General features: G+C 49.0%; 1 long non-coding RNA gene across 1 annotated transcript in view; it reads right to left on the reverse strand.

Annotated features, from left to right (window-relative positions):
* Window positions 1–204: 204 nt before the first annotated feature.
* Window positions 205–12,692, reverse strand: part of LOC140424784 (uncharacterized) — a 91,662-nt gene continuing 79,174 nt past the window's right edge. The window contains exon 3 of the long non-coding RNA XR_011947689.1: window positions 205–680. This is a non-coding gene — a long non-coding RNA (uncharacterized lncRNA). The remainder of the gene's footprint in view (window positions 681–12,692) is intronic.

A 12,692-nucleotide genomic window follows, 5' to 3' on the forward strand; every position in this document is an offset into this window, starting at 1 on the left:
CAATTCTTAAGGGTGCTATGTCAGGCAGGGGCGTGCATCTACAAAATAAAAACTTGGAACCTCTAATTTTACCTAAATACACTCATCAAGCATTGCATCATCCTATCTTTCTAAAACATACAACAACAATCATAACATTCAATATACTCTTTCCTGGCTTGGCAGTCAAGCTCAGGATCGTACATTTCTTTGTTAATGGGGGTTTTGTACATTTTTTTATTTACAGGAAAATGCAAGTGCATGTTTTTGTTTTTTTATTGTTTCATCGGTCGCGGGGGTCTGGGGTCTGGTCATACCTGAATATAGGGGATTGGATCCGATATACCGGGGTTCGAGTGCGGTACACTCTCCTTCTCCATTTGCGGAGGCGCATAGTCTGCACTGCACAGCAGAGTATCGCCAACGCTAACAGTGCTTCAATTACGTAAGACATGGAGGACCAGGTTATGAACCCGTCACACCAGGAAGATGCAGTGTCGCTGGTGACTGGGCTTTGGGTACTGCGAGGCAGTGAAACATTAATGGCAGGGGGGTTTGGAGTAATGGGGTCCGCGTTCCCGCGCAACCAAAGGTCCATAAAGAAGATGTTGAGCACGATGAACGAAGTCCCCATGGCTGTCCTCTTTCTTTGTCTTTCTTTGTGTTCTGTGTTTTCCTCCGGTACTGGAGCTTCTGGAGTTCTGTAAAACAAGCATAGTATCTGTAACTACCTTGGTATAATATCCGGTATGTTAGTGTGTCTGTCCTTTCTGGGGCCAATTAAACCCTTATAATTGGTCACTATGTGTGACTCCCTCATTTTCTTTTTTCAAAACAAATTTTTAGGACACAGCACACTTCCCAGTGAGGGACCAGTGCTGATTTACCATCCCAATGCTCCAGGATGTAAATAGCATATGGCAGCAACCTAAAGGACGCCAAAAAAAAAAAAACTTTTTGAAATGAAAATGTCAAATGAGGTGCGTATGGGCCGCGACGGGTAAGATTTGGATGGAGTCCCCGGGGAGGACGGCTACCAATGCCGTATCTCCCCTACCCGAGCGTGTTTGACCAATGGGGGGGTCCCCAGGCAGGGCGGGTCTCACGCCGTTTCTCCACTGCCTGAGCAACCGACAAGAACGGACAAAAATGTAGCCATCATAGTGAGGTTGCTGCTGTGATTCTACCCTCGAATCAGAACGGGCGTCTGATACTCGAACCAGTACCAGCTGAAAAGCTAGTTCCTCTGAACGAGCATGTGGTCTGTTGACCAGGTATCTGCAGATAAGCTAGTTCCGCTGAACAAGCGTCTGGTCTGTTGACCAGGTATCTGTGGACAAGTTAGTTCCATTGAACGAGCGTCTGGTCTGTTGACCAGGTATCTGTGGACAAGTTGGTACCGCTGAACAAGCATCTGGCCGCGGTGGGGGTTTTGGAAAGAGCTAAAAAGTTTCAGGTGAATGGGTGTGTGACAGTGAGAAGGATTCTCCTGTCGGACAAACAACACTAAAACAAAACATACGAACAACATAAAACATCCTGCAGGTTCCATCAGGAAGGACAACACTTTTCCCAAGTGTCTCCTTTAAATCATCATGTGGACACCTCAGTTCTCTTTTGCGAACAGGGTCGCAAAGGGGTTGGCGGATTGGGGGTCCGACTCGAGGTCATCCCCTTCTCCCGGATGCCAAACTCTGGAGTGAATTAATGTTGAGAGGGCTGCGCGGTGTGAGTTGGGGTTGCTTTCGTCGTTTCGGACGAGTCTGTAGGAGTTGTCGCAGTGCCAATGAGTTTTGTCGAGTTGTGTGGGGACAAAGTCGGGGTTGTCCGTGTTGTTCGGTGGTCGGTGGTGTGGTTTGTTTAGGAAAGTGATCATGAAGGGATCACTGGAGTCGAAATCGGAGTCGCTGGGTGTGGGTCCGGTTGTATGGGAAGAGTAGGGAGGCGTGCTGTGGCTATCGTCAGAGTCACAGTCGCTGTCTCTGCTGCTGCAGTCTGTGGGCGTTCCGGGGCGGAGTGTAAAGTTTGTGGGTGGAGTCGGGGGCGAGTCCGTGTCTGGGCTGGATGTGGTGGGGGTTGGTGTGGTCACGTTGGCTGTGGGCGGGGTGTGGTCTGCTGCGTCAAGCATGACGTGGTGGGCGTGGTTTGACTGGGCTCCATAAGCCTTTAACTGGTTTATGTGAAATCACGCAGTCTTACCATTTGGGTATTTGATTTTATATACCGATGGGCTTACTTTATCCGTAGAGTGCGGACCTGAGTATTTTGGAGACAGAAATGTGCTGGGGTTATACACAGACAACATCACTTGTTGTCCTATCTCATACTCCGTTGCATGTACTGCCTTATCAAAACAGGCCTTGCTCTGTTTTCTTTTGGTGCCCAGTTTAACAGCGGCTGCTAACTGAGCCGTTTTTACATTCGCAACAAATTGCTCAACGGCTTTCTCGTGGGTGAGGGCCGTAACTTCAGGGCTGGTCAGGTCTAAACCTAACAAGTACTCTGTCCCTTTCATGGTGCGTCCGGTCATGAGAGTGTGTGGGGTGTAACCTGTGGAGGTGGAAACAGTGTTACACAGAAACATTAGCGCAAAGGGGAGGACTGAGTCCCAAGTGGTGTTGTTCTGCTGGACCATTTTTCTGAGGGTGGTTTTTAGGGTCCGATTCATGCGCTCCACTATACCACTCGACTGTGGGTGGTACGCAATGTGAAATTTTGGGGTTATGCCAAATATCGTGAGGACGTTCTGCGTGACCCGTCCCGTAAAGTGAGAACCTTGGTCCGATTCAATACTGCGGGGGAGTCCCCATCTTGTAAAGATGTGGCGGGTTAGGATTTTGGCTGTGGTTTTCGCGGTGTTGGTGCGGGCTGGAAATGCTTCCACCCACTTTGTAAAAGTGTCTATGACCACCAGAACATATTTATAGCCATTCCTGCAAGGGGGCAATGGACCTATAAAATCGATCTGGAGGTTAGTCCAGGGGCCGTTAACGGGTCGGGTGTGGCTGAGATGTGCCTTTTTGGCATATCTATCTGGGTTGTTCTGTGCGCAGATGAGGCAATTCTCAATGTAATGGGATCCATCTTCCTTGAGACTTGGCCACCAGCAAAGCTGTTTGAGGTGGGCTGCGGTGGGATCAATTCCCTGGTGTCCATGACCATCATGGAATAAACAGATTAATTGGTTCCGATCCTGCTTCGGAACTACATAAAGGGTGTCTTTCAACACCACACGGTCATGTGTGGTTATCGTATTTCTGTACCTCTCGTATGAGGCTGGAAACTTCCCTTTCACGATCTCAGTGAGAGCGCTATCCTGCTTCTGGGCCTCTACTAGATCTTCGATCCTAGTCTGCGAGACCTGAACTGCACTCACTGGCGCACTCACTGGGGCGCTTTCGGGGGGCTTCCAAAAATACCCATGCCTGGATCCTGCCTTAGCCAGTGCGTCGGCTTTTACATTTCCAGGGGGGGAGGAACGATGGTGGCTGCGGACATTTATAATGCCAAAAGTCCTGTCCTTGGCTTTTTGCAAAATATGGCGGAGTAATGGGGCTGCGGGGAGGGGTTTCCCATCAGCGGAAACAAATCCTCTTGTTTCCCAGAGGGGCAGAAATTCGGTGAGGCTGTTGCAGACGTATAGGCTGTCTGAATATATGTCTGCTGGGCTGGGGAAGGAATCTGGGTGCTCTATAATGTAGGCGATGGCCGCAAGCTCTGCTGCCTGCGTGCCTAAGTGTCCGGGTAATTTTAATGCGATTTCCTCGAGGGCGCGTCCCTGTGCGTCCTCCACATAAATCCCACAACCTGTTATGCATTGCTCATCCAGGACTGTGGAAGATCCATCCACATAGATCCCAATGGGATCACACGTGTCCGGGTGAGGGGGGCTTTGAGATGGAGTGGCTAGTTTTCTGGGGGGTGTTTTAGCTATAAAGGGGCCTGTATTATGGTGGGGCGAGATGATTTCACACTCATGGGGGGTTCCGGGGTACTGTAAATTGTCCGCTAATTATGTGTGAGTCTTGGTCCGTTTGACTGTGATGCCCCGTCCTTGTAAGAGAAGGGTCCACCTAGCAGCGCGTATCTGGCTAACGGTCCCGTCTTTAAGTCGTCCGTCTAGTAAAAGTTGGGTGGGGGTGTGCTCGGTCAGAATGGTGTTGGGGTTCAGTCTGTTAATGTATGAAAAGTACTGGACTGCCCAGAAAACTGCGAGCAGGTGCCTCTCACAGGCTGAGAATCCCTGCTCCACAGCATCTCAAATTTGGGAGGCATAAGCCACGGGTCTTAGCTGGTCGTGCCATTCCTGCAGGAGCACGGCTGAAAGGGTGCGGTCTGTGGTCGCTACCTCTATAGGAAAGGAGCAGTCACCTTGTTAGGAGTTTTCTATAGGCCCCCCAATAGTAGCAGAGATGTGGATGAACAGATTGGGAAACAGATTTTGGAAAGGTGCAGAAGTCATAGGGTAGTAGTCATGGGCGACTTTAACTTCCCAAATATTGAGTGGAAACTCTTTAGATCAAATAGTTTGGATGGGGTGGTGTTTGTGCAGTGTGTCCAGGAAGCTTTTCTAACACAGTATGTAGATTGTCCGACCAGAGGAGGGGCAATATTGGATTTAGTACTTGGTAATGAACCAGGGCAAGTGATAGATTTGTTAGTGGGGGAGCATTTTGGAGATAGTGACAATTCTGTGACTTTCACTTTAGTAATGGAGAGGGATAGGTACGTGCAACAGGGCAAGGTTTACAATTGGGGGAAGGGTAAATACGATGTTGTCAGACAAGAATTGAAGTGCATAAGTTGGGAACATAGGCTGGCAGGGAAGGACACAAGTGAAATGTGGAACTTGTTCAAGGAACAGGTGCTACGTGTCCTTGATATGTATGTCCCTGTCAGGCAGGGAAGAGATGGTCGACTGAGGGAACCATGGTTGACAAGAGAGGTTGAATGTCTTGTTTAGAGGAAAAAGGTGACTTATGTAAGGCTGAGGAAACAAGGTTCAGACAGGGCATTGGAGGGATACAAGATAGCCAGGAGGGAACTGAAGAAAGGGATTAGGAGAGCTAAGAGAGGGCATGAACAATCTTTGGCGGGTAGGATCAAGGAAAACCCCAAGGCCTTTTACACATATGTGAGAAATATGAGAATGACTAGAGCGAGGGTAGGTCCGATCAAGGACAGTAGCGGGAGATTGTGTATTGAGTCTGAAGAGATAGGAGAGGTCTTGAATGAGTACTTTTCTTCTGTATTTACAAATGAGAGGGGCCATATTGTTGGAGAGGACAGTGTGAAACAGATTGGTAAGCTCGAGGAAATACTTGTTAGGAAGGAAGATGTGTTGGGCATTTTGAAAAACTTGAGGATAGACAAGTCCCCCGGGCCTGACGGGATATATCCAAGGATTCTATGGGAAGCAAGAGATGAAATTGCAGAGCCGTTGGCAATGATCTTTTCGTCCTCACTGTCAACAGGGGTGGTACCAGGGAAGTGGAGAGTGGCGAATGTCGTGCCCCTGTTCAAAAAAGGGACTAGGGATAACCCTGGGAATTACAGGCCAGATAGTCTTACTTCGGTGGTAGGCAAAGTAATGGAAAGGGTACTGAAGGATAGGATTTCTGAGCATCTGGAAAGACACTGCTTGATTAGGGATAGTCAGCACGGATTTGTGAGGGGTAGGTCTTGCCTTACAAATCTTATTGAATTCTTTGAGGAGGTGACCAAGCATGTGGATGAAGGTAAAGCAGTGGATGTAGTGTACATGGATTTTAGTAAGGCATTTGATAAAGTTTCCCATGGTAGGCTTATGCAGAAAGTAAGGAGGCATGGGATAGTGGGAAATTTGGCCAGTTGGATAACGAACTGGCTAACCGGTAGAAGTCAGAGAGTGGTGGTGGATGGCAAATATTCAGCCTGGATCCCAGTTACCAGTGGCGTACCGCAGGGATCAGTTCTGGGTCCTCTGCTGTTTGTGATTTTCATTAATGACTTGGATGAGGGAGTTGAAGGGTGGGTCAGTAAATTTGCAGACGATACGAAGATTGGTGGAGTTGTGGATAGTAAGGAGGGCTGTTGTCGGCTGCAAAGAGACATAGATAGGATGCAGAGCTGGGCTGAGAAGTGGCAGATGGAGTTTAACCCTGAAAAGTGTGAGGTTGTCCATTTTGGAAGGACAAATATGAATGCGGAATACAGGGTTAACGGTAGAGTTCTTGGCAATGTGGAAGAGCAGAGAGATCTTGGGGTCTATGTTCATACATCTTTGAAAGTTGCCACTCAAGTGGATAGAGCTGTGAAGAAGGCCTATGGTGTGCTCGCGTTCATTAACAGAGGGATTGAATTTAAGAGCCGTGAGGTGATGATGCAGCTGTACAAAACTTTGGTAAGGCCACATTTGGAGTACTGTGTACTGGTCGCCTTATTTTAGGAAGGATGTGGAAGCTTTGGAAAAGGTGCAAAGAAGATTTACCAGGATGTTGCCTGGAATGGAGAGTAGGTCTTACGAGGAAAGGTTGAGGGTGCTAGGCCTTTTCTCATTAGAACGGAGAAGGATGAGTGGCGACTTGATAGAGGTTTATAAGATGATCAGGGGAATAGATAGACAGTCAGAGACTTTTTCCCCGGGTGGAACAAACCATTACAAGGGGACATAAATTTAAGGTGAAAGGTGGAAGATATAGGAGGGATATCAGAGGTAGGTTCTTTACCCAGAGAGTAGTGGGGGCATGGAATGCACTGCCTGTAGTTGAGTCGAAAACATTAGGGACCTTCAAGCAGCTATTGGATAGGTACATGGAATACGGTTAAATGCTATAGTGTAGATTTATTTGTTCTCAAGGGCAGCACGGTAGCATTGTGGATAGCACAATTGCTTCACAGCTCCAGGGTCCCAGGTTCGATTCCCGCCTTGGGTCACTGTCTGTGCGGAGTCTGCACGTCCTCCCCGTGTCTGCGTGGGTTTCCTCCGGGTGCTCCGGTTTCCTCCCACAATCCAAAGATGTGCGGGTTAGGTGAATTGGCCAATGATAAATTGCCCTTAATGTCCAAATTGCCCTTGGTGTTGGGTGGAGGTGTTGAGTTTGGGTAGGGTGCTCTTTCCAAGAGCCGCTGCAGACTCAAAGGGCCGAATGGCCTCCTTCTGCACTGTAAATTCAATGATAATCTATGATTAATCTAGGACAAAGGTTCGGCACAACATCGTGGGCCGAAGGGCCTGTTCTGTGCTGTATTTTCTATGTTCTATGGCGTAAGGGGAAAGCAGGTCTGGAACTTGTAGTGCGGGGGCAGCTATGAGCGCCTGTTTTAAAGAGTCCACAGCATCCGTATGCTGCGGAAGCCATTCCCAGGGGGCTCATTTCTTTAGGAGGTCTGAGAGGGGTGCTGCCTTGCTGGCGAAACTGTGAATATGGTTTCGGCAGTAGCCAACCAGTCCTAAAAACGACCGGAGGGCTGAAACGTTTTGGGGAAGGGGCAATTTAGCGATCGAGTCAATTCTTTTGTGCTCGATCTCGCATTTGCCGTGTGTGACAATAGTACAATAGGGCAGCACGGTAGCATAGTGGTTAGTACTATGGCTTCACAGCTCCAGGGTCCCAGGTTCGATTCCCGGCATGGGTCACTGTCTGTGCGGAGTTTGCACGTTCTCCCTGTGTCTGCGTGGGTTTCCTCCGGGTGCTCCGGTTTCCTCCCACAGTCCAAAGATGTGCGGGTTTGGTGGATTGGCCATGCTAAATTGTCCTTAGTGTCCAAAAAATGTTAAGTGGGGGTTATTGGGTTACGGGGATAGGGTAGATACGTGGGCTTCAGTAGGGTGCTCTTTGTAAAGGCCGGTGCAGACTCGACGGGCCGAATGGCCTCCTTCTGCATTGTAAATTCTACAACTCTACCCAAATGTACCACTTTTTCTTCCAATATCTGGGCCTTTTTGGGGTTTACTTTACAACCAATGGAATGTAATAATTCCAGGAGTTCGGACAGAAGCTCAATGTGCTCTTCCTTTGTGTCTGTCTGCAGTAGTATATTGTCTACATACTGTACCAGACATTCGGGGCGAGAAAATTTTGCTAGTCCATTTGCCAGCTGTCGGTGGAAAATGGAGGGGGAGTTGTGGAAGCCTTGTGGCAGGCATATCCACGTGTACTGCTGCGCTCTGAAAGTGAAGGCAAATTTATATTGGCACGCCTTTGCCAATGGAATGGACCAGAGTCCATTACTGACGTCCAAAACCGTGAAATATCGGGCATGGAGTCCCTGTTTGAGCATGGTCTCGGGACTTGTTGCAACGGTAGGGGCTGCTACGGGGGTGACTTTATTGAGCTCCCGATAATCTATGGTCAAGCGCCATCATCTGTCGGGCTTCCTTACTGGCCAAATCAGGGCATTATTAGTTGAGGCTACCGATCTTAGGACGCCCTGCTCTAATAAACTTTCTATAACCTTGAGGATTTCTCCCTCTGCTTCTAGGGGAAATCCGTACTGCTTTTGGGGTCTAGGGTCCGGACCTGTTATTTGTACGGAGCCAGTCATCCGTCCACAGTCGTGCTTGTGGGTCGCGAATGCTGCCCTGTTCTTTTGCAGGACTGCCCTAACCTGCCGGTCCGTGCTGAGTGTGGTGGGGTTGAACCAAAACTCGCCTACTGCGCTAATTTTGTTCATATAGTCCCCTATGTTGAGTGTTGCGGGGGCTCTAGCGGATTTCGCCATCTTCCAGACACACTGGTTGACTGGATCGAAAGAGAGGTGGGAATTCATGAAGTCGATTCCCAAAATGTGTTCTGCTGTTTGGGGCAGGTCCATAAGACCATAAGACATAGGAGCGGAAGTAAGGCCATTCGGCCCATCGACTAAGACTACGGGGTGTTTTATGTTAATAGTTCCGATTTGGATGGGTACAGGGGCTGTGATGTGTCCCTGCTGTGAGTGGCCTGTGAAGCCGCTGAGGGTGATAGTGGCTGTAGTGGGCCACAAGTCCTTACCAAGGGTGGAGGAATTTAAGGTGGTGCGGGACCCTCCTGTGTCCCAGAGAAGCTCGATCGGCTGTCCCCGAATTTTCGCTGCGACTACGGGTCATCCTGACCTATCCCAATGGGTATCGCAGACCCAACTGGGGGAGCCTGTGCACCGTCAGTCCGTTCCGGTCAATTCTGTCTGATCCGACCGGGCGCTAACGCTATGCATGGGCTCTGCCTTTTTCTTAGTGAGAGTGCCTGTCTGTTGGGCTCTCTGTGGTTTTTTAGGGGTATTGCATTCTTTGGCAAAATGTCCCAACTGTCCACAATTGTAGCATTCTTGCGGTTTTGCTGGGGGGCTGCTCTTTCCCTCGTTTACCCAGGCGGGGTTGTGAAGAGTGGTTCTTACTGCCTGCACGTTTGCGGCGGCTTGTTTTTCCTCGGGGGTTCTAGCGGCGGGTTTATTGTGGACAGACTGTTCCCAAACGCGGGACAATCTTTTTACCACCCACTTCTCATTATGAGCCTCCTCCGAGGGGTCATAATTACTACAGGCATTCTGTCCTGCTTCCGTGGCATGGGAGATAAGGGTGCGGGTCCATTTGGCCATATTGTCTGCGGACAAATGGGCACGGTCTACGTTTCCGAAAACAGCTTCAAAGTGAATCCACAAGCGTCCTGCAAACGCTGTGGGGTGTTCAGACTTCTTCTGTCTGCACTTATTTAGGCCATCTACGGGGTCACCCCGGTTATACCCGATCGCATCCAGGATCGCGGTATGCATTTCTGCAAGGGTGCCTCCTCCTACGTTCTGTGGGTCGGGAAGGGCTGCTGCGACCGATGGGTCTAAGCTGAGGACCGTGAGCTTTACCTGCTCTTTCTCATCCAGGCCGTACAAGGTCGTCTGGTGTTTGACGGTGGCAAAGAAATGGTGTGGGTCTGAAGCGGGGAGGAACGGTGTGAGTTTTGCACACACGTCCCGTAATTGGGTCACTGTGAGGGGGGTGGAATATGGGAATTCCGCCTCGTCTGCTGTGGCTGTGCGGTGGGTTGTTACAGGGTTCATGGGAGCCTGAACTACCTGCTGTGTGGGGGGTGGGGGTGCTTTTCTCCTTTGGGGCTTTCCCTGCGCACATGTTCCCTGAACATATTTCTGCGCTGTTTCATGTAATTCTTCCCAATCAGGGCCGTCTTCCTGGTCTAAACTTTCCCCAAAGGTTTCTTGGAATCCCTTTTGGACAGAAAGCAGTGATTGCAGGTCTGCAATTTGCTTCCGGCACTTCGCATGGTCTATGGTACTCTGTCTTTGTTCCGTGGTTGCAGCGTGGAGCGCTCTCAAGGCTGCCTTGAGATCACTACATTGCTTCTGTAGCATCTCCACCTGCTTCTCTGTCTCTTTCTTTACCAGGACTGCACGCTGCGTGTCCTGATCAGCCTTTTCGTACTGGGACTGGAAACTACTCAAATGCGCCAGACAAGACTGGTGACCCCGTTTGGCATCAGCCACCTCTTCGTCCTTTGCTGCTAATTTCCACCTTAATTCCAGATTCTCTTTCTCCACCTCGCATACATCGACTTTACTCATACGATGTATGCCCTCTACTTCTTTGCGGAGCATCCTGACGACCTCCTCTGTGCCCCGCAATTGTGCCAGACAGGACACAATTGCCATCGGCTTGCGAGATTTTGCTCAATTCTTTTTGTGAATTTCACTCATGTTCTCCCACCAAGTATGCCCTATACTTCTGGGACCTGAGTCGTCATTATTACAGAAATCATTCCACATGGGCCATCCTTTGCCCTTGAGATATTTCCGAATTTCCTCTTCCCAAGTGGGGCACTGTCCCACTCTACTGCTGCTGGTCGCTGCGACCTCAAATTCTTCGGGATTCATGAGGCGTTGCATTGCCTGCATGGCCATCTCTCTTATCTGCTTGCTTTGTTTGAATTTGGAACAGGGGGCTAAGGTGGTGTCGTAGATGCGGGTACGGCTTGCGCTAATTTCCGAAAATATCAACTTCCGACAGTTTTGACGCAACAAAATCTATCAGTTTTACCTTATAACCCTGTTAGTTACGCATGCATACACACACTTCCGAGTTGTGAATTATTAACCAGAACCGCTTGAACACTTGTGGGTTTTTTTTGTTTTTGTTTCCAATTGGATTCTATTCAAATTCTTGGGGTACTCCCGGAGTGGTTTTCCACTTCTATATCGGGTCCCGGCGGAGTCGCCAATTTGTTGCTCTTATTAGCCTTAGTTTTATTAGCTCTAATTATGTCACCTTTGCTCACGAGTCGCCAGGTATCTTTCTGATACCGCCTCGTGGTTCAAGCTCTAGTTATGATTAATAAGACTGCACACCGCTTAGTAAGATTGAAATCAACGGTCATTTATTCTGTCCAGCAATAAATACTTACACAATAATCCTACTTTCTATATTACTACCTACCACTACTGGCCAATACTTGACTTTTGGGAATGGCCCACCAGGTCAGGGAAACAAATGGTTTATCGAATTGGGTCTGGCCTGCGGGATTCAAAAGGCTGATACGGGTCGATGGCTAGGAGTCTCTATTGGGTAGCGATCGCTGGAGTCAAACTTACGGTTGCTGGTCGATGGTTCTTGCGAAGGTTGCGAGCAGGAGAAGAGGGAGAGAAGGGTCGATCTGAACATGGCCCCTATTTTTATAGGGCCCAGGGGCTTCCCGCCTCTCGGGGCGGCCCTTGACCCTGAGTCCCAAGTGATTGGACTTGTTCCCAATCACTGGGTTCGATATGCTCCAATAATGGGGCGATTCCTTGATCGGGGGGTGGTCGTTCACCTGTCTTTGTCTCGGCCACTGCTGGCGCCGAGAGGTCTGGCCCGGCATTCAATTGCTAATATGTTGCAATTGTTCCCGGGGATAGCCGATTAAACTGCAGATGTCTGGGTTGATGTGCTGCTAATGGTCGCAGGTATCGATCATGGCCGACTTCCCCAGAGCCGAATACGCTATTCTGTCTGCAGCTGTCCGTTTGTGCCCTGTCGGCTGCTTTTCCCATCAGCCTTTTCGGTTAGCCATTTTATATCGGGTTTTGGCCAAATTAATCGGGAATCAGCCATTTTAGGTGGCTACAACGTTTTGTAATGATGCGTAGACAGACATGTAACTAAAGTGTTAATCACAACACCTAGCTGTAACACTACCACTAGAGGGCATTACTGGATCTGCTATATAACTGAGTTCCCAGAAGCTCTAGCTCTCTTTTCCATGCAGGAGTTATCAGATAGCAGAGTGCAGCAGAGTGAGGTCACAGCGTAGCTTAGATTCGGTTTGTACAGTTATTCATTCTTACTTTATTGCTAGTTAGTTCAGTGGAATGTCAAACTCATTTATTAGTTTTATCGTTACTTAATAAATTCTTTCAGTTTACTTTGAAGATTCGAGTGTTCTTCAACATCATCTACAGCTAGTAACGACATATATTACTTAAACCCAGGAATACAACACTTATTTTTACTCCATTTGAAAACTTGATTAGAAACCCTGGGGTGGATTTTGACTTTAGGATGATTGGTCAGTGGAGCAGGCTCGGCTTTTCCCATTCCTTAGTTTAATTGTTCAAGTCAGCTGCGAAACAATCCTGATGTAACTCACCTGATTAAGCCTCCATGACCACAGTGCAGAGGGTTACGGGGGTGGGGGGGAGGAAACGGGCAGAGGGAGTGGGGTGGGGGGGGGAGGAAACGGGCAGAGGGAGTGGGGTGGTGGGTGTACAAA

Source organism: Scyliorhinus torazame, chromosome 6 (genome assembly GCF_047496885.1).
Source record: "Scyliorhinus torazame isolate Kashiwa2021f chromosome 6, sScyTor2.1, whole genome shotgun sequence".
NCBI classification, from domain to species: domain Eukaryota; kingdom Metazoa; phylum Chordata; class Chondrichthyes; order Carcharhiniformes; family Scyliorhinidae; genus Scyliorhinus; species Scyliorhinus torazame.